Genomic DNA, 24,445 nt, shown 5'->3' on the forward strand with positions numbered 1-24,445 from the left:
AACTAGCAAACGTTTGGGGAAAGAAATTCAAGACGACACAAGGAAAAAGAAGGATATTCCGGGACCTAGGAATGGAAGAATTAACACACTTGAAACGTCCATAGCGGAGAAAGGAATCTCTGGATTCCATGCAATCCCAGTCAAAGTTGCAGCCATATTTGCCAGAGAGATAGAAGAGAGAATCCTAAAGTTTCCAGCCAGCAACAAGAGACCCTGAATAGGCCAAGGAATCCTCAGGAAAATGAACAAAGCAGGACGTATCACACTTTCTGATTTCAACATAGAGGACGAAGCGCTAGGTACCGAAACGGCACAGTCCGGGCCCAAAAACAGGCACACAGACCCATGCAACAGAATCGAGAGCCCAGAGCCCAACTCAAACATACAAGGACAGCCCATTTGCGACCAGGGAGCCAAGAGGAGACAGTGGACAAAGGAGAGTCTCTCCAAGAAACAGTGCTGGGAAGCCTGCACAGCCAAATGGAACACAACGAGAGTAGACCATGATGTGCCACCTGGCACACACACCACCTGGAATGGATTAAAGCCCTGAATGGCACACTTGAAACCGTGAAACTTGTAGGAGAAGACCTAGGCAGAGTGCTCTTTGCCATCTGTCTGAGCCGCCTATTTGGAAGAAGCCTGTCTGACTGGGCAAGGGCAGCAAAGGAGACAAGAAACAAACGGGACCCTCACATGCAGACGCTTCTGCCCAGTCAAGGAAACCATCGACTCAATGCAAAGACAGCACAACAACTGGGAGTGGATGTTTGCAAAGCACACATCGGACAAGGGGTGAAAAGCCCAAAGATACAATCAACTCACACGTCTCCACAAGAAAAAGAACAAGCCAATGAAATCCTGGGCCAAAGATGGACACAGAGATTTCTCCCAAGAAGATCTAAAGAGGGCCAACAGGTGCATGAAAACTTGTTCACCCTCATTAAGTCTGAGGCCAAGGCAAATCCAAACCGCAATGACATAGCAGCTCACTGTGGTCAGAATGGCTATAAGGAGGCAGACAGGAAACAACAAGCGTCAGAGAGGAGGTGGAGAGAAGGGAAGCCTCCAGCACTGCTGCTGGCAGTGGAAACCAGTGCAGCCACTAGGCGAAGCGGTGTGGAACTGCCTCCGAAATTTAAGAATCCATGTCCCATATGATCCAGCTATTCCTCTGGGGGGCGTTTAGCCAAAGAACTCGGAAACACTACCACCTAAAGACGTGCACCGCTGAGTTCACCACAGCCTTACTCCCGCTCTCCAAGACTTGGAAGCCGCCCTGGTGCCCAGCAAGGGACGAATGGAGAAGGAACATGGGCTATAGCCACACAATGGCAGACCACTCAGCGGGAACAAAGGATGCAATCCAGCCATTTGTGACCACCAGAATGGCTGGGAGGGTTTTAGGGGAAGTGAAACAAGCCCCAGGGACAAAGTCAAATACCGTAGGATCTCACTTACAAGGAGAAGAAAAAACAAGCACTAACCAACAGGTGGCACTGGACATTTGATCGGGGGCGCCCAGAGGCAAAGCGGGGTGGTGGGGGAGGGTGAAAGAGATGATGAGGCACAAGTGTGTGGTGAGGGACTGTGATTCGGCTTACGCTGGTGAAGAGGATGGAACCTACACGGAAGTCTAAATCGATGAGGATGTAAATCTGAAAGACAGAGCATGTTCTAATGCAGGGTTATGGCAATAAATCCACCTAAAATCAAACATCCAAAAAGGGGTCCAGAATGACGGCATACAGCTTTGGGGGCTGAAAGAGATTAGAGAAGGTGAACTTCCAAGGATGGAAAATCACCTCAAAAGCCTGACTGATGCTACAGAAAGGTAGACCATTCCAAATACATGAAGAGGAATCCTACCAAGAGAACCTGATCCGTGCTAAGCCCAGGAACAAACGGAAAACGTTACCGTCCATGATGTTCCTACTAATCCCCTTCACGAATAATCCAAACAGGCCCACATCTTCCCAAGTTCAGGCCACAGGTTGGTCCAAAAGTACAAGTCAGGGCCGGCCCTGTGGTGGAGCGGGCAAGTGCCCACGTTCCTCTTGGGTGGCCCGGGCCTCACTCTTTCACAGCGCGGGTGCAGATCACATTAGCACTGTTAGGGAATAGAGATTTCATGGTACGGTGCGAACAGAGGTCATAAAGGAGTAGCAATTGTGAGGGTCCGTTCTCAATACGCACCAGAAAAAGAACCGTGAGAATATTCCAATCTAGGAAGGCATCTGGTACACTTCCCCAAAGGAAGAAGGAAGGAAAACATGGGACCTGCCAAGGCGGAATTGGCAGAGTGCTAGGAGATGACACGATCATTGCGCATCAGAGGATTGCCCGGGCAACTTCAACTTGGGAGGGAGTCCAGGACTTTCTCTGGGGAAGGTCCACCCACTTGGCCATCTACCCAAGACATAAGAGATAACACCCAGGGTAATCTTACAGGAAAGAAACCAGTATCTAGAGAGAAGGGAGCAGGCCTTTCCAAGTTCGAGGAGAAAGTTAGAAACCGACAAGAAATCCAGAAAAAGGAAAACTATCCTACCTGGAAAGGGGGAGGAGTCAGACTGGTCTGAGATGGCTCTGAAACTCTGTGTGCTTGGAGGTTGTCAGGACAACTTGGCCTTCTGAGGTCCTTTATGACATCACGGTGAACATGTCCCCCAAGATGGCCGCATGGTTACAGTCTGAGGATTGGCCTAGGCTGGGCTATTAAACGGAGACATACCCAGAAACTGCTTTGACAAACAGAAAGCGGGCACAGAAACTGGAAGAGATCAAACAGACTCTGATGCCAGGGATAAGAAAGGAATCCTTGGCAAGAAGCCAGAATAGAGGGACAAGCACTGAGAGGAGAACATTGTCATCTATTCAAGTCTATGGGGAGGCCATGCTGATTCAAGCTTGAAACTTGATTGGAAACACGAGGCCGCACTTGGGCCTTATCAGACCTACAGTGTCCTTCTGCCTTAAGCATAATCCAAAGTCAAGAAGGATCTCTTGAGGACGTTGAAGAGAAGAGTCGATGCCTCCTTTCCTAGGCCCCTAGCATTCTTCGAAGATCAGTCTCACTTTCCATAGCTCTGGCGTCACGGGGGCCCACTGGCCACATGCTAATGCGTCCCAAGAGATGTCTTGGAAGCCTTGAAGGAATGGAGCCCTGTCATGCTTGGGGTAGGTCTCTTTGTTGGGAAGGGCTCTACAAGTGTGCTGAAAATCACCCTTTTCCAGAGGGCTTGGTTCCTTTGTGGAGGCTGCCCTCCCAGGCTAGAGTGCTCACTTTGGCTCCAATGAAATTCTCTCCCCCGACTTCTTGCCGTAGAAGGATTATTGATTATGTGCTTTGACGCCATATGGAAGGAAGCTGGCTGAAAATTAGAACATTACAATTCTGTTTCCAGAAAAATAAACATGCCAGGGCTGAGGATGTAGGTCAAACAAATGGCACAGCCTATAGAAATAAAGTCAGCCCTTATCTAGATGGAATCTAGGGCAATGTTCAAGGGTCAGGGGTCAAGTTCGAAACTTCCCGACTCCACAAAAGAGAAAGAAAAATATCTTTCCTGGAGCGAGGAATTCATCAGATTTGTCTAATTTGTCTCAGAAAAACATTATGTCCATGAAGGGGGTTGCCAGGACCACCTCGAATTTGGAGTTTCTGATCTCAGGATGTCAAACCAAGCCAGATGACCACGGGTTGTCAGTGCTTCGCTTGACCTAGGCTAGGATAGCAAAGAGTCCTACAAGTGACCGCTGCAAATTCAAAGACAGCAACCAAGAATCACGAAAGCACTCACACCTCGGCCTAGAGAACATACGGTGATTCAAGAAATACAAAATTAATCACTTGGACTGAAGGAGAACGGACTGATGAGCACATCTAAGGGAGATAGCTGAGAAAGACCATGACGAGTATACTGTGGAAAAGAAAAAAAGGTCCCAGAAAATGCAAGGCGAACAGATATCACACCTGAATAATCCACAATGAAAGATGTCAGTCTTTAGACACACTGTGCTGGAACGTTTGAAAGTCAGAGAAATTCACAAGCCAAAAAACGGCAACGAAGGTCAAACCTGGGCTCACTGGGAAGGGTGCGTTATGAGACTGCTCCAAGCGGGCTCTGAAGCCCTGTGTCCGTGAAGTTTGCCGGGACAGCAGACGCACAACTATGACCAATCCTCTGACGTCACAGTGGCCCCGACAGACAACCTGGCCTCATCTACACAGTGCCAGAGTTGGGCTCAAGCAGCATATTCAAGCCCCATTGCACTCAACTGCAGGTTGCCAATGGAACATGAAAGGGGCCGGCCGGTGGTGCAGCGGTGAGGTCCGCAGCTTCTGGGTCGGTGGCCCGGGGTGGGCCGGGTGGAATCCTGGGGGTGAGCCTCCTCACCACTGCTTCAGTCATTCTGGGGCAGGCGTCCGAGGGGGTGCAGAGGCAGATGGGAAGGGACGTTAGATAGGGCCAGACTTCCACAGCAAATACAGGAGCATTGCCAGCAGATGTGAGCACAGCGATGCACTTCTGCCAAAACAGAACCAATTACAAGTTGCAAAGAGTAGACAAATGGAAGCTAAACACAAACGAACAAAAAACACAGCTTGCCAGTACGAAGAAGAAGATGTCTATGAAGAACCTTAGCAAAACAGGTGAAAGCTATGTCAACCGAAAACTAGCAAACGTTTGGGGAAAGAAATTCAAGACGACACAAGGAAAAAGAAGGATATTCCGGGACCTAGGAATGGAAGAATTAACACACTTGAAACGTCCCTAGCGGAGAAAGGAATCTCTGGATTCCATGCAATCCCAGTCAAAGTTGCAGCCATATTTGCCAGAGAGATAGAAGAGAGAATCCTAAAGTTTCCAGCCAGCAACAAGAGACCCTGAATAGGCCAAGGAATCCTGAGGAAAACGAACAAAGCAGGACGTATCACACTTTCTGATTTCAACATAGAGGACGAAGCGCTGGGTACCGAAACGGCACAGTCCGGGCCCAAAAACAGGCACACAGACCCATGCTACAGAATCGAGAGCCCAGAGCCCAACTCAAACATACATGGACAGCCCATTTGCGACCAGGGAGCCAAGAGGAGACAGTGGACAAAGGAGAGTCTCTCCGATAAACGGTGCTGGGAAGCCTGCACAGCCACATGGAACACAACGAGAGTAGACCATGATGTTCCACCTGGCACACGCACCACCTGGAATCGATTAAAGCCCTGAATGGCACACTTGAAACCGTGAAACTTGTAGGAGAAGACCTAGGCAGAGTGCTCTTTGCCATCTGTCTGAGCCGCCTATTGGGAAGAAGCCTGTCTGACTGGGCAAGGGCAGCAAAGGAGACAACAAACAAACGGGACCACCTCACATGCAGACGCTTCTGCCCAGTCAAGGAAACCATCGACTCAATGCAAAGACAGCACAACAACTGGGAGTGGATGTTTGCAAAGCACACATCGGACAAGGGGTGAAAAGCCCAAAGATACAATCAACTCACACGTCTCCACAACAAAAAGAACAAGCCAATGAAATCCTGGGCCAAAGATGGACACAGAGATTTCTCCCAAGAAGATCTAAAGAGGGCCAACAGGTGCATGAAAACTTGTTCACCCTCATTAAGTCTGAGGCCAAGGCAAATCCAAACCGCAATGACATAGCAGCTCACTGTGGTCAGAATGGCTATAAGGAGGCAGACAGGAAACAACAAGCGTCAGAGAGGAGGTGGAGAGAAGGGAAGCCTCCAGCACTGCCGCTGGCAGTGGAAACCGGTGCAGCCACTAGGCCAAGCGGTGTGGAACTGCCTCCGAAATTTAAGAATCCATGTCCCATATGATCCAGCTATTCCTCTGGGGGGCGTTTAGCCAAAGAACTCGGAAACACTACCACCTAAAGACGTGCACCGCTGAGTTCACCACAGCCTTACTCCCGCTCTCCAAGACTTGGAAGCCGCCCTGGTGCCCAGCAAGGGACGAATGGAGAAGGAACATGGGCTATAGCCACACAATGGCAGACCACTCAGCGGGAACAAAGGATGCAATCCAGCCATTTGTGACCACCAGAATGGCTGGGAGGGTTTTAGGGGAAGTGAAACAAGCCCCAGGGACAAAGTCAAATACCGTAGGATCTCACTTACAAGGAGAAGAAAAAACAAGCACTAACCAACAGGTGGCACTGGACATTTGATCGGGGGCGACCAGAGGCAAAGCGGGGCGGTGGGGGAGGGTGAAAGAGATGATGAGGCACAAGTGTGTGGTGAGGGCCTGTGATTCGGCTTACGCTGGTGAAGAGGATGGAACCTACACGGAAGTCTAAATCGATGAGGATGTAAATCTGAAAGACATAGGATGTTCGAAAGCAGGGTTATGGCAATAAATCCACCTAAAATCAAACATCCAAAAAGGGGTCCAGAATGACGGCATACAGCTTTGGGGGCTGAAAGAGATTAGAGAAGGTGAACTTCCAAGGATGGAAAATCACCTCAAAAGCCTGACTGATGCTACAGAAAGGTAGACCATTCCAAATACATGAAGAGGAATCCTACCAAGAGAACCTGATCCGTGCTAAGCCCAGGAACCAACGGAAAACGTTACCGTCCATGATGTTCCTACTAATCCCCTTCACGAATAATCCAAACAGGCCCACATCTTCCCAAGTTCAGGCCACAGGTTGGTCCAAAAGTACAAGTCAGGGCCGGCCCTGTGGTGGAGCGGGCAAGTGCCCACGTTCCTCTTGGGTGGCCCGGGCCTCACTCTTTCACAGCGCGGGTGCAGATCACATTAGCACTGTTAGGGAATAGAGATTTCATGGTACGGTGCGGACAGAGGTCATAAAGGAGTAGCAATTGTGAGGGTCCGTTCTCAATACGCACCAGAAAAAGAACCGTGAGAATATTCCAATCTAGGAAGGCATCTGGTACACTTCCCCAAAGGAAGAAGGAAGGAAAACATGGGACCTGCCAAGGCGGAATTGGCAGAGTGCTAGGAGATGACACGATCATTGCGCATCAGAGGATTGCCTGGGCAACTTCAACTTGGGAGGGAGTCCAGGACTTTCTCTGGGGAAGGTCCACCCACTTGGCCATCTACCCAAGACATAAGAGATAACACCCAGGGTAATCTTAAAGGAAAGAAACCAGTGTCTAGAGAGAAGGGAGCAGGCCTTTCCAAGTTCGAGGAGAAAGTTAGAAACCGACAAGAAATCCAGAAAAAGGAAAACTATCCTACCTGGAAAGGGGGAGGAGTCAGACTGGTCTGAGATGGCTCTGAAACTCTGTGTGCTTGGAGGTTGTCAGGACAACTTGGCCTTCTGAGGTTCTTTATGACATCACGGTGAACATGTCCCCCAAGATGGCCGCATGGTTACAGTCTGAGGATTGGCCTAGGCTGGGCTATTAAAGGGAGACATACCCAGAAACTGCTTTGACAAACAGAAAGAGGGCACAGAAACTGGAAGAGATCAAACAGACTCTGATGCCAGGGATAAGAAAGGAATCCTTGGCAAGAAGCCAGAATAGAGGGACAAGCACTGAGAGGAGAACATTGTCATCTATTCAAGTCTATGGGGAGGCCATGCTGATTCAAGCTTGAAACTTGATTGGAAACACGAGGCCGCACTTGGGCCTTATCAGACCTACAGTGTCCTTCTGCCTTAAGCATAATCCAAAGTCAAGAAGGATCTCTTGAGGACGTTGAAGAGAAGAGTCGATGCCTCCTTTCCAAGGGCCCTAACATTCTTCGAAGATCAGTCTCACTTTCCATAGCTCTGGCGTCACGGGGGCCCACTGGCCACATGCTAATGCGTCCCAAGAGATGTCTTGGAAGCCTTGAAGGAATGGAGCCCTGTCATGCTTGGGGTAGGTCTCTTTGTTGGGAAGGGCTCTACAAGTGTGCTGAAAATCACCCTTTTCCAGAGGGCTTGGTTCCTTTGTGGAGGCTGCCCTCCCAGGCTAGAGTGCTCACTTTGGCTCCAATGAAATTCTCTCCCCCGACTTCTTGCCGTAGAAGGATTATTGATTATGTGCTTTGACGCCATATGGAAGGAAGCTGGCTGAAAATTAGAACATTACAATTCTGTTTCCAGAAAAATAAACATGCCAGGGCTGAGGATGTAGGTCAAACAAATGGCACAGCCTATAGAAATAAAGTCAGCCCTTATCTAGATGGAATCTAGGGCAATGTTCAAGGGTCAGGGGTCAAGTTCGAAACTTCCCGACTCCACAAAAGAGAAAGAAAAATATCTTTCCTGGAGCGAGGAATTCATCAGATTTGTCTAATTTGTCTCAGAAAAACATTATGTCCATGAAGGGGGTTGCCAGGACCACCTCGAATTTGGAGTTTCTGATCTCAGGATGTCAAACCAAGCCAGATGACCACGGGTTGTCAGTGCTTCGCTTGACCTAGGCTAGGATAGCAAAGAGTCCTACAAGTGACCGCTGCAAATTCAAAGACAGCAACCAAGAATCACGAAAGCACTCACACCTCGGCCTAGAGAACATACGGTGATTCAAGAAATACAAAATTAATCACTTGGACTGAAGGAGAACGGACTGATGAGCACATCTAAGGGAGATAGCTGAGAAAGACCATGACGAGTATACTGTGGAAAAGAAAAAAAGGTCCCAGAAAATGCAAGGCGAACAGATATCACACCTGAATAATCCACAATGAAAGATGTCAGTCTTTAGACACACTGTGCTGGAACGTTTGAAAGTCAGAGAAATTCACAAGCCAAAAAACGGCAACGAAGGTCAAACCTGGGCTCACTGGGAAGGGTGCGTTATGAGACTGCTCCAAGCGGGCTCTGAAGCCCTGTGTCCGTGAAGTTTGCCGGGACAGCAGACGCACAACTATGACCAATCCTCTGACGTCACAGTGGCCCCGACAAACAACCTGGCCTCATCTACACAGTGCCAGAGTTGGGCTCAAGCAGCATATTCAAGCCCCATTGCACTCAACTGCAGGTTGCCAATGGAACATGAAAGGGGCCGGCCGGTGGTGCAGCGGTGATGTCCGCAGCTTCTGGGTCGGTGGCCCGGGGTGGGCCGGGTGGAATCCTGGGGGTGAGCCTCCTCACCACTGCTTCAGTCATTCTGGGGCAGGCGTCCGAGGGGGTGCAGAGGCAGATGGGAAGGGACGTTAGATAGGGCCAGACTTCCACAGCAAATACAGGAGCATTGCCAGCAGATGTGAGCACAGCGATGCACTTCTGCCAAAACAGAACCAATTACAAGTTGCAAAGAGTAGACAAATGGAAGCTAAACACAAACGAACAAAAAACACAGCTTGCCAGTACGAAGAAGAAGATGTCTATGAAGAACCTTAGCAAAACAGGTGAAAGCTATGTCAACCGAAAACTAGCAAACGTTTGGGGAAAGAAATTCAAGACGACACAAGGAAGAAGAAGGATATTCCGGGACCTAGGAATGGAAGAATTAACACACTTGAAACGTCCATAGCGGAGAAAGGAATCTCTGGATTCCATGCAATCCCAGTCAAAGTTGAAGCCATATTTGCCAGAGAGATAGAAGAGAGAATCCTAAAGTTTCCAGCCAGCAACAAGAGACCCTGAATAGGCCAAGGAATCCTCAGGAAAATGAACAAAGCAGGACGTATCACACTTTCTGATTTCAACATAGAGGACGAAGCGCTAGGTACCGAAACGGCACAGTCCGGGCCCAAAAACAGGCACACAGACCCATGCAACAGAATCGAGAGCCCAGAGCCCAACTCAAACATACATGGACAGCCCATTTGCGACCAGGGAGCCAAGAGGAGACAGTGGACAAAGGAGAGTCTCTCCAAGAAACGGTGCTGGGAAGCCTGCACAGCCACATGGAACACAACGAGAGTAGACCATGATGTGCCACCTGGCACACACACCACCTGGAATGGATTAAAGCCCTGAATGGCACACTTGAAACCGTGAAACTTGTAGGAGAAGACCTAGGCAGAGTGCTCTTTGCCATCTGTCTGAGCCGCCTATTTGGAAGAAGCCTGTCTGACTGGGCAAGGGCAGCAAAGGAGACAAGAAACAAACGGGACCCTCACATGCAGACGCTTCTGCCCAGTCAAGGAAACCATCGACTCAATGCAAAGACAGCACAACAACTGGGAGTGGATGTTTGCAAAGCACACATCGGACAAGGGGTGAAAAGCCCAAAGATACAATCAACTCACACGTCTCCACAACAAAAAGAACAAGCCAATGAAATCCTGGGCCAAAGATGGACACAGAGATTTCTCCCAAGAAGATCTAAAGAGGGCCAACAGGTGCATGAAAACTTGTTCACCCTCATTAAGTCTGAGGCCAAGGCAAATCCAAACCGCAATGACATAGCAGCTCACTGTGGTCAGAATGGCTATAAGGAGGCAGACAGGAAACAACAAGCGTCAGAGAGGAGGTGGAGAGAAGGGAAGCCTCCAGCACTGCCGCTGGCAGTGGAAACCGGTGCAGCCACTAGGCCAAGCGGTGTGGAACTGCCTCCGAAATTTAAGAATCCATGTCCCATATGATCCAGCTATTCCTCTGGGGGGCGTTTAGCCAAAGAACTCGGAAACACTACCACCTAAAGACGTGCACCGCTGAGTTCACCACAGCCTTACTCCCGCTCTCCAAGACTTGGAAGCCGCCCTGGTGCCCAGCAAGGGACGAATGGAGAAGGAACATGGGCTATAGCCACACAATGGCAGACCACTCAGCGGGAACAAAGGATGCAATCCAGCCATTTGTGACCACCAGAATGGCTGGGAGGGTTTTAGGGGAAGTGAAACAAGCCCCAGGGACAAAGTCAAATACCGTAGGATCTCACTTACAAGGAGAAGAAAAAACAAGCACTAACCAACAGGTGGCACTGGACATTTGATCGGGGGCGACCAGAGGCAAAGCGGGGCGGTGGGGGAGGGTGAAAGAGATGATGAGGCACAAGTGTGTGGTGAGGGCCTGTGATTCGGCTTACGCTGGTGAAGAGGATGGAACCTACACGGAAGTCTAAATCAATGAGGATGTAAATCTGAAAGACATAGGATGTTCGAAAGCAGGGTTATGGCAATAAATCCACCTAAAATCAAACATCCAAAAAGGGGTCCAGAATGACGGCATACAGCTTTGGGGGCTGAAAGAGATTAGAGAAGGTGAACTTCCAAGGATGGAAAATCACCTCAAAAGCCTGACTGATGCTACAGAAAGGTAGACCATTCCAAATACATGAAGAGGAATCCTACCAAGAGAACCTGATCCGTGCTAAGCCCAGGAACCAACGGAAAACGTTACCGTCCATGATGTTCCTACTAATCCCCTTCACGAATAATCCAAACAGGCCCACATCTTCCCAAGTTCAGGCCACAGGTTGGTCCAAAAGTACAAGTCAGGGCCGGCCCTGTGGTGGAGCGGGCAAGTGCCCACGTTCCGCTTGGGTGGCCCGGGCCTCACTCTTTCACAGCGCGGGTGCAGATCACATTAGCACTGTTAGGGAATAGAGATTTCATGGTACGGTGCGGACAGAGGTCATAAAGGAGTAGCAATTGTGAGGGTCCGTTCTCAATACGCACCAGAAAAAGAACCGTGAGAATATTCCAATCTAGGAAGGCATCTGGTACACTTCCCCAAAGGAAGAAGGAAGGAAAACATGGGACCTGCCAAGGCGGAATTGGCAGAGTGCTAGGAGATGACACGATCATTGCGCATCAGAGGATTGCCTGGGCAACTTCAACTTGGGAGGGAGTCCAGGACTTTCTCTGGGGAAGGTCCACCCACTTGGCCATCTACCCAAGACATAAGAGATAACACCCAGGGTAATCTTAAAGGAAAGAAACCAGTGTCTAGAGAGAAGGGAGCAGGCCTTTCCAAGTTCGAGGAGAAAGTTAGAAACCGACAAGAAATCCAGAAAAAGGAAAACTATCCTACCTGGAAAGGGGGAGGAGTCAGACTGGTCTGAGATGGCTCTGAAACTCTGTGTGCTTGGAGGTTGTCAGGACAACTTGGCCTTCTGAGGTTCTTTATGACATCACGGTGAACATGTCCCCCAAGATGGCCGCATGGTTACAGTCTGAGGATTGGCCTAGGCTGGGCTATTAAAGGGAGACATACCCAGAAACTGCTTTGACAAACAGAAAGAGGGCACAGAAACTGGAAGAGATCAAACAGACTCTGATGCCAGGGATAAGAAAGGAATCCTTGGCAAGAAGCCAGAATAGAGGGACAAGCACTGAGAGGAGAACATTGTCATCTATTCAAGTCTATGGGGAGGCCATGCTGATTCAAGCTTGAAACTTGATTGGAAACACGAGGCCGCACTTGGGCCTTATCAGACCTACAGTGTCCTTCTGCCTTAAGCATAATCCAAAGTCAAGAAGGATCTCTTGAGGACGTTGAAGAGAAGAGTCGATGCCTCCTTTCCAAGGGCCCTAACATTCTTCGAAGATCAGTCTCACTTTCCATAGCTCTGGCGTCACGGGGGCCCACTGGCCACATGCTAATGCGTCCCAAGAGATGTCTTGGAAGCCTTGAAGGAATGGAGCCCTGTCATGCTTGGGGTAGGTCTCTTTGTTGGGAAGGGCTCTACAAGTGTGCTGAAAATCACCCTTTTCCAGAGGGCTTGGTTCCTTTGTGAAGGCTGCCCTCCCAGGCTAGAGTGCTCACTTTGGCTCCAATGAAATTCTCTCCCCCGACTTCTTGCCGTAGAAGGATTATTGATTATGTGCTTTGACGCCATATGGAAGGAAGCTGGCTGAAAATTAGAACATTACAATTCTGTTTCCAGAAAAATAAACATGCCAGGGCTGAGGATGTAGGTCAAACAAATGGCACAGCCTATAGAAATAAAGTCAGCCCTTATCTAGATGGAATCTAGGGCAATGTTCAAGGGTCAGGGGTCAAGTTCGAAACTTCCCGACTCCACAAAAGAGAAAGAAAAATATCTTTCCTGGAGCGAGGAATTCATCAGATTTGTCTAATTTGTCTCAGAAAAACATTATGTCCATGAAGGGGGTTGCCAGGACCACCTCGAATTTGGAGTTTCTGATCTCAGGATGTCAAACCAAGCCAGATGACCACGGGTTGTCAGTGCTTCGCTTGACCTAGGCTAGGATAGCAAAGAGTCCTACAAGTGACCGCTGCAAATTCAAAGACAGCAACCAAGAATCACGAAAGCACTCACACCTCGGCCTAGAGAACATACGGTGATTCAAGAAATACAAAATTAATCACTTGGACTGAAGGAGAACGGACTGATGAGCACATCTAAGGGAGATAGCTGAGAAAGACCATGACGAGTATACTGTGGAAAAGAAAAAAAGGTCCCAGAAAATGCAAGGCGAACAGATATCACACCTGAATAATCCACAATGAAAGATGTCAGTCTTTAGACACACTGTGCTGGAACGTTTGAAAGTCAGAGAAATTCACAAGCCAAAAAACGGCAACGAAGGTCAAACCTGGGCTCACTGGGAAGGGTGCGTTATGAGACTGCTCCAAGCGGGCTCTGAAGCCCTGTGTCCGTGAAGTTTGCCGGGACAGCAGACGCACAACTATGACCAATCCTCTGACGTCACAGTGGCCCCGACAGACCACCTGGCCTCATCTACACAGTGCCAGAGTTGGGCTCAAGCAGCATATTCAAGCCCCATTGCACTCAACTGCAGGTTGCCAATGGAACACGAAAGGGGCCAGCCGGTGGTGCAGCGGTGAGGTCCGCAGCTTCTGGGTCGGTGGACCGGGGTGGGCCGGGTGGAATCCTGGGGGTGAGCCTCCTCACCACTGCTTCAGTCATTCTGGGGCAGGCGTCCGAGGGGGTGCAGAGGCAGATGGGAAGGGACGTTAGATAGGGCCAGACTTCCACAGCAAATACAGGAGCATTGCCAGCAGATGTGAGCACAGCGATGCACTTCTGCCAAAACAGAACCAATTACAAGTTGCAAAGAGTAGACAAACGGAAGCTAAACACAAACGAACAAAAAACACAGCTTGCCAGTACGAAGAAGAAGATGTCTATGAAGAGCCTTAGCAAAACAGGTGACAGCTATGTCAACCGAAAACTAGCAAACGTTTGGGGAAAGAAATTCAAGACGACACAAGGAAAAAGAAGGATATTCCGGGACCTAGGAATGGAAGAATTAACACACTTGAAACGTCCCTAGCGGAGAAAGGAATCTCTGGATTCCATGCTATCCCAGTCAAAGTTGCAGCCATATTTGCCAGAGAGATAGAAGAGAGAATCCTAAAGTTTCCAGCCAGCAACAAGAGACCCTGAATAGGCCAAGGAATCCTCAGGAAAATGAACAAAGCAGGACGTATCACAATTTCTGATTTCAACATAGAGGACGAAGCGCTAGGTACCGAAACGGCACAGTCCGGGCCCACAAACAGGCACACAGACCCATGCAACAGATTCGAGAGCCCAGAGCCCAAATCAAACATACAAGGACAGCCCATTTGCGACCAGGGAGCCAAGAGGAGACAGTGGACAAAGGAGAGTCTCTCCGATAAACGGTGCTGGGAAGCCTGCACAGCCACATGGAACACAACGAGAGTAGACCATGATGTGCCACCTGGCACACACACCACCTGGAATGGATTAAAGCCCTGAATGGCACACTTGAAACCGTGAAACTTGTAGGAGAAGACCTAGGCAGAGTGCTCTTTGCCATCTGTCTGAGCCGCCTATTTGGAAGAAGCCTGTCTGACTGGGCAAGGGCAGCAAAGGAGACAAGAAACAAACGGGACCACCTCACATGCAGACGCTTCTGACAGTCAAGGAAACCATCGACTCAATGCAAAGACAGCACAACAACTGGGAGTGGATGTTTGCAAAGCACACATCAGACAAGGGGTGAAAAGCCCAAAGATACAATCAACTCACACGTCTCCACAAGAAAAAGAACAAGCCAATGAAATCCTGGGCCAAAGATGGACACAGAGATTTCTCCCAAGAAGATCTAAAGAGGGCCAACAGGTGCATGAAAACTTGTTCACCCTCATTAAGTCTGAGGCCAAGGCAAATCCAAACCGCAATGACATAGCAGCTCACTGTGGTCAGAATGGCTATAAGGAGGCAGACAGGAAACAACAAGCGTCAGAGAGGAGGTGGAGAGAAGGGAAGCCTCCAGCACTGCCGCTGGCAGTGGAAACCAGTGCAGCCACTAGGCGAAGCGGTGTGGAACTGCCTCCGAAATTTAAGAATCCATGTCCCATATGATCCAGCTATTCCTCTGGGGGGCGTTTAGCCAAAGAACTCGGAAACACTACCACCTAAAGACGTGCACCGCTGAGTTCACCACAGCCTTACTCCCGCTCTCCAAGACTTGGAAGCCGCCCTGGTGCCCAGCAAGGGACGAATGGAGAAGGAACATGGGCTATAGCCACACAATGGCAGACCACTCAGCGGGAACAAAGGATGCAATCCAGCCATTTGTGACCACCAGAATGGCTGGGAGGGTTTTAGGGGAAGTGAAACAAGCCCCAGGGACAAAGTCAAATACCGTAGGATCTCACTTACAAGGAGAAGAAAAAACAAGCACTGACCAACAGGCGGCACTGGACATTTGATCGGGGGCGCCCAGAGGCAAAGCGGGGTGGTGGGGGAGGGTGAAAGAGATGATGAGGCACAAGTGTGTGGTGAGGGACTGTGATTCGGCTTACGCTGGTGAAGAGGATGGAACCTACACGGAAGTCTAAATCGATGAGGATGTAAATCTGAAAGACAGAGCATGTTCTAATGCAGGGTTATGGCAATAAATCCACCTAAAATCAAACATCCAAAAAGGGGTCCAGAATGACGGCATACAGCTTTGGGGGCTGAAAGAGATTAGAGAAGGTGAACTTCCAAGGATGGAAAATCACCTCAAAAGCCTGACTGATGCTACAGAAAGGTAGACCATTCCAAATACATGAAGAGGAATCCTACCAAGAGAACCTGATCCGTGCTAAGCCCAGGAACCAACGGAAAACGTTACCGTCCATGATGTTCCTACTAATCCCCTTCACGAATAATCCAAACAGGCCCACATCTTCCCAAGTTCAGGCCACAGGTTGGTCCAAAAGTACAAGTCAGGGCCGGCCCTGTGGTGGAGCGGGCAAGTGCCCACGTTCCTCTTGGGTGGCCCGGGCCTCACTCTTTCACAGCGCGGGTGCAGATCACATTAGCACTGTTAGGGAATAGAGATTTCATGGTACGGTGCGAACAGAGGTCATAAAGGAGTAGCAATTGTGAGGGTCCGTTCTCAATACGCACCAGAAAAAGAACCGTGAGAATATTCCAATCTAGGAAGGCATCTGGTACACTTCCCCAAAGGAAGAAGGAAGGAAAACATGGGACCTGCCAAGGCGGAATTGGCAGAGTGCTAGGAGATGACACGATCATTGCGCATCAGAGGATTGCCCGGGCAACTTCAACTTGGGAGGGAGTCCAGGACTTTCTCTGGGGAAGGTCCACCCACTTGGCCATCTACCCAAGACATAAGAGATAACACCCAGGGTAATCTTACAGGAAAGAAACCAGTATCTAGAGAGAAGGGAGCAGGCCTTTCCAAGTTCGAGGAGAAAGTTAGAAACCGACAAGAAATCCAGAAAAAGGAAAACTATCCTACCTGGAAAGGGGGAGGAGTCAGACTGGTCTGAGATGGCTCTGAAACTCTGTGTGCTTGGAGGTTGTCAGGACAACTTGGCCTTCTGAGGTTCTTTATGACATCACGGTGAACATGTCCCCCAAGATGGCCGCATGGTTACAGTCTGAGGATTGGCCTAGGCTGGGCTATTAAATGGAGACATACCCAGAAACTGCTTTGACAAACAGAAAGCGGGCACAGAAACTGGAAGAGATCAAACAGACTCTGATGCCAGGGATAAGAAAGGAATCCTTGGCAAGAAGCCAGAATAGAGGGACAAGCACTGAGAGGAGAACATTGTCATCTATTCAAGTCTATGGGGAGGCCATGCTGATTCAAGCTTGAAACTTGATTGGAAACACGAGGCCGCACTTGGGCCTTATCAGACCTACAGTGTCCTTCTGCCTTAAGCATAATCCAAAGTCAAGAAGGATCTCTTGAGGACGTTGAAGAGAAGAGTCGATGCCTCCTTTCCTAGGCCCCTAGCATTCTTCGAAGATCAGTCTCACTTTCCATAGCTCTGGCGTCACGGGGGCCCACTGGCCACATGCTAATGCGTCCCAAGAGATGTCTTGGAAGCCTTGAAGGAATGGAGCCCTGTCATGCTTGGGGTAGGTCTCTTTGTTGGGAAGGGCTCTACAAGTGTGCTGAAAATCACCCTTTTCCAGAGGGCTTGGTTCCTTTGTGGAGGCTGCCCTCCCAGGCTAGAGTGCTCACTTTGGCTCCAATGAAATTCTCTCCCCCGACCTCTTGCCGTAGAAGGATTATTGATTATGTGCTTTGACGCCATATGGAAGGAAGCTGGCTGAAAATTAGAACATTACAATTCTGTTTCCAGAAAAATAAACATGCCAGGGCTGAGGATGTAGGTCAAACAAATGGCACAGCCTATAGAAATAAAGTCAGCCCTTATCTAGATGGAATCTAGGGCAATGTTCAAGGGTCAGGGGTCAAGTTCGAAACTTCCCGACTCCACAAAAGAGAAAGAAAAATATCTTTCCTGGAGCGAGGAATTCATCAGATTTGTCTAATTTGTCTCAGAAAAACATTATGTCCATGAAGGGGGTTGCCAGGACCACCTCGAATTTGGAGTTTCTGATCTCAGGATGTCAAACCAAGCCAGATGACCACGGGTTGTCAGTGCTTCGCTTGACCTAGGCTAGGATAGCAAAGAGTCCTACAAGTGACCGCTGCAAATTCAAAGACAGCAACCAAGAATCACGAAAGCACTCACACCTCGGCCTAGAGAACATACGGTGATTCAAGAAATACAAAATTAATCACTTGGACTGAAGGAGAACGGACTGATGAGCACATCTAAGGGAGATAGCTGAGAAAGACCATGACGAGTATACTGTGGAAAAGAAAAAAAGGTCCCAGAAAATGCAAGGCGAACAGATATCACACCTGAATAATCCACAATGAAAGATGTCAGTCTTTAGACACACTGTGCTGGAACGTTTGAAAGTCAGAGAAATTCACAAGCCAAAAAACGGCAACGAAGGTCAAACCTGGGCTCACTGGGAAGGGTGCGTTATGAGACTGCTCCAAGCGGGCTCTGAAGCCCTGTGTCCGTGAAGTTTGCCGGGACAGCAGACGCACAACTATGACCAATCCTCTGACGTCACAGTGGCCCCGACAAACAACCTGGCCTCATCTACACAGTGCCAGAGTTGGGCTCAAGCAGCATATTCAAGCCCCATTGCACTCAACTGCAGGTTGCCAATGGAACATGAAAGGGGCCGGCCGGTGGTGCAGCGGTGAGGTCCGCAGCTTCTGGGTCGGTGGCCCGGGGTGGGCCGGGTGGAATCCTGGGGGTGAGCCTCCTCACCACTGCTTCAGTCATTCTGGGGCAGGCGTCCGAGGGGGTGCAGAGGCAGATGGGAAGGGACGTTAGATAGGGCCAGACTTCCACAGCAAATACAGGAGCATTGCCAGCAGATGTGAGCACAGCGATGCACTTCTGCCAAAACAGAACCAATTACAAGTTGCAAAGAGTAGACAAATGGAAGCTAAACACAAACGAACAAAAAACACAGCTTGCCAGTACGAAGAAGAAGATGTCTATGAAGAACCTTAGCAAAACATGTGAAAGCTATGTCAACCGAAAACTAGCAAACGTTTGGGGAAAGAAATTCAAGACGACACAAGGAAAAAGAAGGATATTCCGGGACCTAGGAATGGAAGAATTAACACACTTGAAACGTCCATAGCGGAGAAAGGAATCTCTGGATTCCATGCAATCCCAGTCAAAGTTGAAGCCATATTTGCCAGAGAGATAGAAGAGAGAATCCTAAAGTTTCCAGCCAGCAACAAGAGACCCTGAATAGGCCAAGGAATCCTCAGGAAAATGAACAAAGCAGGACGTATCACACTTTCTGATTTCAACATAGAGGACGAAGCGCTAGGTACCGAAACGGCACAGTCCGGGCCCAAAAACAGGCACACAGACCCATGCAACAGAATCGAGAGCCCAGAGCCCAACTCAAACATACAAGGACAGCCCATTTGCGACCAGGGAGCCAAGAGGAGACAGTGGACAAAGGAGAGTCTCTCCGATAAACGGTGCTGGGAAGCCTGCACAGCCAAATGGAACACAACGAGAGTAGACCATGATGTGCCACCTGGCACACACACCACCTGGAATGGATTAAAGCCCTGAATGGCACACTTGAAACCGTGAAACTTGTAGGAGAAGACCTAGGCAGAGTGCTCTTTGCCATCTGTCTGAGCCGCCTATTTGGAAGAAGCCTGTCTGACTGGGCAAGGGCAGCAAAGGAGACAAGAAACAAACGGGACCACCTCACATGCAGACGCTTCTGCCCAGTCAAGGAAACCATCGACTCAATGCAAAGACAGCACAACAACTGGGAGTGGATGTTTGCAAAGCACACATCGGACAAGGGGTGAAAAGCCCAAAGATACAATCAACTCACACGTCTCCACAAGAAAAAGAACAAGCCAATGAAATCCTGGGCCAAAGATGGACACAGAGATTTCTCCCAAGAAGATCTAAAGAGGGCCAACAGGTGCATGAAAACTTGTTCACCCTCATTAAGTCTGAGGCCAAGGCAAATCCAAACCGCAATGACATAGCAGCTCACTGTGGTCAGAATGGCTATAAGGAGGCAGACAGGAAACAACAAGCGTCAGAGAGGAGGTGGAGAGAAGGGAAGCCTCCAGCACTGCCGCTGGCAGTGGAAACCAGTGCAGCCACTAGGCGAAGCGGTGTGGAACTGCCTCCGAAATTTAAGAATCCATGTCCCATATGATCCAGCTATTCCTCTGGGGGGCGTTTAGCCAAAGAACTCGGAAACACTACCACCTAAAGACGTGCACCGCTGAGTTCACCACAGCCTTACTCCCGCTCTCCAAGACTTGGAAGCCGCCCTGGTGCCCAGCAAGGGACGAATGGAGAAGGAACATGGGCTATAGCCACACAATGGCAGACCACTCAGCGGGAACAAAGGATGCAATCTAGCCATTTGTGACCACCAGAATGGCTGGGAGGGTTTTAGGGGAAGTGAAACAAGCCCCAGGGACAAAGTCAAATACCGTAGGATCTCACTTACAAGGAGAAGAAAAAACAAGCACTGACCAACAGGCGGCACTGGACATTTGATCGGGGGCGCCCAGAGGCAAAGCGGGGTGGTGGGGGAGGGTGAAAGAGATGATGAGGCACAAGTGTGTGGTGAGGGACTGTGATTCGGCTTACGCTGGTGAAGAGGATGGAACCTACACGGAAGTCTAAATCGATGAGGATGTAAATCTGAAAGACAGAGCATGTTCTAATGCAGGGTTATGGCAATAAATCCACCTAAAATCAAACATCCAAAAAGGGGTCCAGAATGACGGCATACAGCTTTGGGGGCTGAAAGAGATTAGAGAAGGTGAACTTCCAAGGATGGAAAATCACCTCAAAAGCCTGACTGATGCTACAGAAAGGTAGACCATTCCAAATACATGAAGAGGAATCCTACCAAGAGAACCTGATCCGTGCTAAGCCCAGGAACCAACGGAAAACGTTACCGTCCATGATGTTCCTACTAATCCCCTTCACGAATAATCCAAACAGGCCCACATCTTCCCAAGTTCAGGCCACAGGTTGGTCCAAAAGTACAAGTCAGGGCCGGCCCTGTGGTGGAGCGGGCAAGTGCCCACGTTCCTCTTGGGTGGCCCGGGCCTCACTCTTTCACAGCGCGGGTGCAGATCACATTAGCACTGTTAGGGAATAGAGATTTCATGGTACGGTGCGAACAGAGGTCATAAAGGAGTAGCAATTGTGAGGGTCCGTTCTCAATACGCACCAGAAAAAGAACCGTGAGAATATTCCAATCTAGGAAGGCATCTGGTACACTTCCCCAAAGGAAGAAGGAAGGAAAACATGGGACCTGCCAAGGCGGAATTGGCAGAGTGCTAGGAGATGACACGATCATTGCGCATCAGAGGATTGCCCGGGCAACTTCAACTTGGGAGGGAGTCCAGGACTTTCTCTGGGGAAGGTCCACCCACTTGGCCATCTACCCAAGACATAAGAGATAACACCCAGGGTAATCTTACAGGAAAGAAACCAGTATCTAGAGAGAAGGGAGCAGGCCTTTCCAAGTTCGAGGAGAAAGTTAGAAACCGACAAGAAATCCAGAAAAAGGAAAACTATCCTACCTGGAAAGGGGGAGGAGTCAGACTGGTCTGAGATGGCTCTGAAACTCTGTGTGCTTGGAGGTTGTCAGGACAACTTGGCCTTCTGAGGTTCTTTATGACATCACGGTGAACATGTCCCCCAAGATGGCCGCATGGTTACAGTCTGAGGATTGGCCTAGGCTGGGCTATTAAATGGAGACATACCCAGAAACTGCTTTGACAAACAGAAAGCGGGCACAGAAACTGGAAGAGATCAAACAGACTCTGATGCCAGGGATAAGAAAGGAATCCTTGGCAAGAAGCCAGAATAGAGGGACAAGCACTGAGAGGAGAACATTGTCATCTATTCAAGTCTATGGGGAGGCCATGCTGATTCAAGCTTGAAACTTGATTGGAAACACGAGGCCGCACTTGGGCCTTATCAGACCTACAGTGTCCTTCTGCCTTAAGCATAATCCAAAGTCAAGAAGGATCTCTTGAGGACGTTGAAGAGAAGAGTCGATGCCTCCTTTCCTAGGCCCCTAGCATTCTTCGAAGATCAGTCTCACTTTCCATAGCTCTGGCGTCACGGGGGCCCACTGGCCACATGCTAATGCGTCCCAAGAGATGTCTTGGAAGCCTTGAAGGAATGGAGCCCTGTCATGCTTGGGGTAGGTCTCTTTGTTGGGAAGGGCTCTACAAGTGTGCTGAAAATCACCCTTTTCCAGAGGGCTTGGTTCCTTTGTGGAGGCTGCCCTCCCAGGCTAGAGTGCTCACTTTGGCTCCAATGAAATTCTCTCCCCCGACTTCTTGCCGTAGAAGGATTATTGATTATGTGCTTTGACGCCATATGGAAGGAAGCTGGCTGAAAATTAGAACATTACAATTCTGTTTCCAGAAAAATAAACATGCCAGGGCTGAGGATGTAGGTCAAACAAATGGCACAGCCTATAGAAATAAAGTCAGCCCTTATCTAGATGGAATCTAGGGCAATGTTCAAGGGTCAGGGGTCAAGTTCGAAACTTCCCGACTCCACAAAAGAGAAAGAAAAATATCTTTCCTGGAGCGAGGAATTCATCAGATTTGTCTAATTTGTCTCAGAAAAACATTATGTCCATGAAGGGGGTTGCCAGGACCACCTCGAATTTGGAGTTTCTGATCTCAGGATGTCAAACCAAGCCAGATGACCACGGGTTGTCAGTGCTTCGCTTGACCTAGGCTAGGATAGCAAAGAGTCCTACAAGTGACCGCTGCAAATTCAAAGACAGCAACCAAGAATCACGAAAGCACTCACACCTCGGCCTAGAGAACATACGGTGATTCAAGAAATACAAAATTAATCACTTGGACTGAAGGAGAACGGACTGATGAGCACATCTAAGGGAGATAGCTGAGAAAGACCATGACGAGTATACTGTGGAAAAGAAAAAAAGGTCCCAGAAAATGCAAGGCGAACAGATATCACACCTGAATAATCCACAATGAAAGATGTCAGTCTTTAGACACACTGTGCTGGAACGTTTGAAAGTCAGAGAAATTCACAAGCCAAAAAACGGCAACGAAGGTCAAACCTGGGCTCACTGGGAAGGGTGCGTTATGAGACTGCTCCAAGCGGGCTCTGAAGCCCTGTGTCCGTGAAGTTTGCCGGGACAGCAGACGCACAACTATGACCAATCCTCTGACGTCACAGTGGCCCCGACAAACAACCTGGCCTCATCTACACAGTGCCAGAGTTGGGCTCAAGCAGCATATTCAAGCCCCATTGCACTCAACTGCAGGTTGCCAATGGAACATGAAAGGGGCCGGCCGGTGGTGCAGCGGTGATGTCCGCAGCTTCTGGGTCGGTGGCCCGGGGTGGGCCGGGTGGAATCCTGGGGGTGAGCCTCCTCACCACTGCTTCAGTCATTCTGGGGCAGGCGTCCGAGGGGGTGCAGAGGCAGATGGGAAGGGACGTTAGATAGGGCCAGACTTCCACAGCAAATACAGGAGCATTGCCAGCAGATGTGAGCACAGCGATGCACTTCTGCCAAAACAGAACCAATTACAAGTTGCAAAGAGTAGACAAATGGAAGCTAAACACAAACGAACAAAAAACACAGCTTGCCAGTACGAAGAAGAAGATGTCTATGAAGAACCTTAGCAAAACATGTGAAAGCTATGTCAACCGAAAACTAGCAAACGTTTGGGGAAAGAAATTCAAGACGACACAAGGAAAAAGAAGGATATTCCGGGACCTAGGAATGGAAGAATTAACACACTTGAAACGTCCATAGCGGAGAAAGGAATCTCTGGATTCCATGCAATCCCAGTCAAAGTTGAAGCCATATTTGCCAGAGAGATAGAAGAGAGAATCCTAAAGTTTCCAGCCAGCAACAAGAGACCCTGAATAGGCCAAGGAATCCTCAGGAAAATGAACAAAGCAGGACGTATCACACTTTCTGATTTCAACATAGAGGACGAAGCGCTAGGTACCGAAACGGCACAGTCCGGGCCCAAAAACAGGCACACAGACCCATGCAACAGAATCGAGAGCCCAGAGCCCAACTCAAACATACATGGACAGCCCATTTGCGACCAGGGAGCCAAGAGGAGACAGTGGACAAAGGAGAGTCTCTCCAAGAAACGGTGCTGGGAAGCCTGCACAGCCACATGGAACACAACGAGAGTAGACCATGATGTGCCACCTGGCACACGCACCACCTGGAATGGATTAAAGCCCTGAATGGCACACTTGAAACCGTGAAACTTGTAGGAGAAGACCTAGGCAGAGTGCTCTTTGCCATCTGTCTGAGCCGCCTATTTGGAAGAAGCCTGTCTGACTGGGCAAGGGCAGCAAAGGAGACAAGAAACAAACGGGACCCTCACATGCAGACGCTTCTGCCCAGTCAAGGAAACCATCGACTCAATGCAAAGACAGCACAACAACTGGGAGTGGATGTTTGCAAAGCACACATCGGACAAGGGGTGAAAAGCCCAAAGATACAATCAACTCACACGTCTCCACAACAAAAAGAACAAGCCAATGAAATCCTGGGCCAAAGATGGACACAGAGATTTCTCCCAAGAAGATCTAAAGAGGGCCAACAGGTGCATGAAAACTTGTTCACCCTCATTAAGTCTGAGGCCAAGGTAAATCCAAACCGCAATGACATAGCAGCTCACTGTGGTCAGAATGGCTATAAGGAGGCAGACAGGAAACAACAAGCGTCAGAGAGGAGG

The sequence above is a fragment of the Equus asinus genome, chromosome X (genome assembly GCF_041296235.1).
Source record: "Equus asinus isolate D_3611 breed Donkey chromosome X, EquAss-T2T_v2, whole genome shotgun sequence".
Classification (NCBI taxonomy): Eukaryota; Metazoa; Chordata; class Mammalia; order Perissodactyla; family Equidae; genus Equus; species Equus asinus.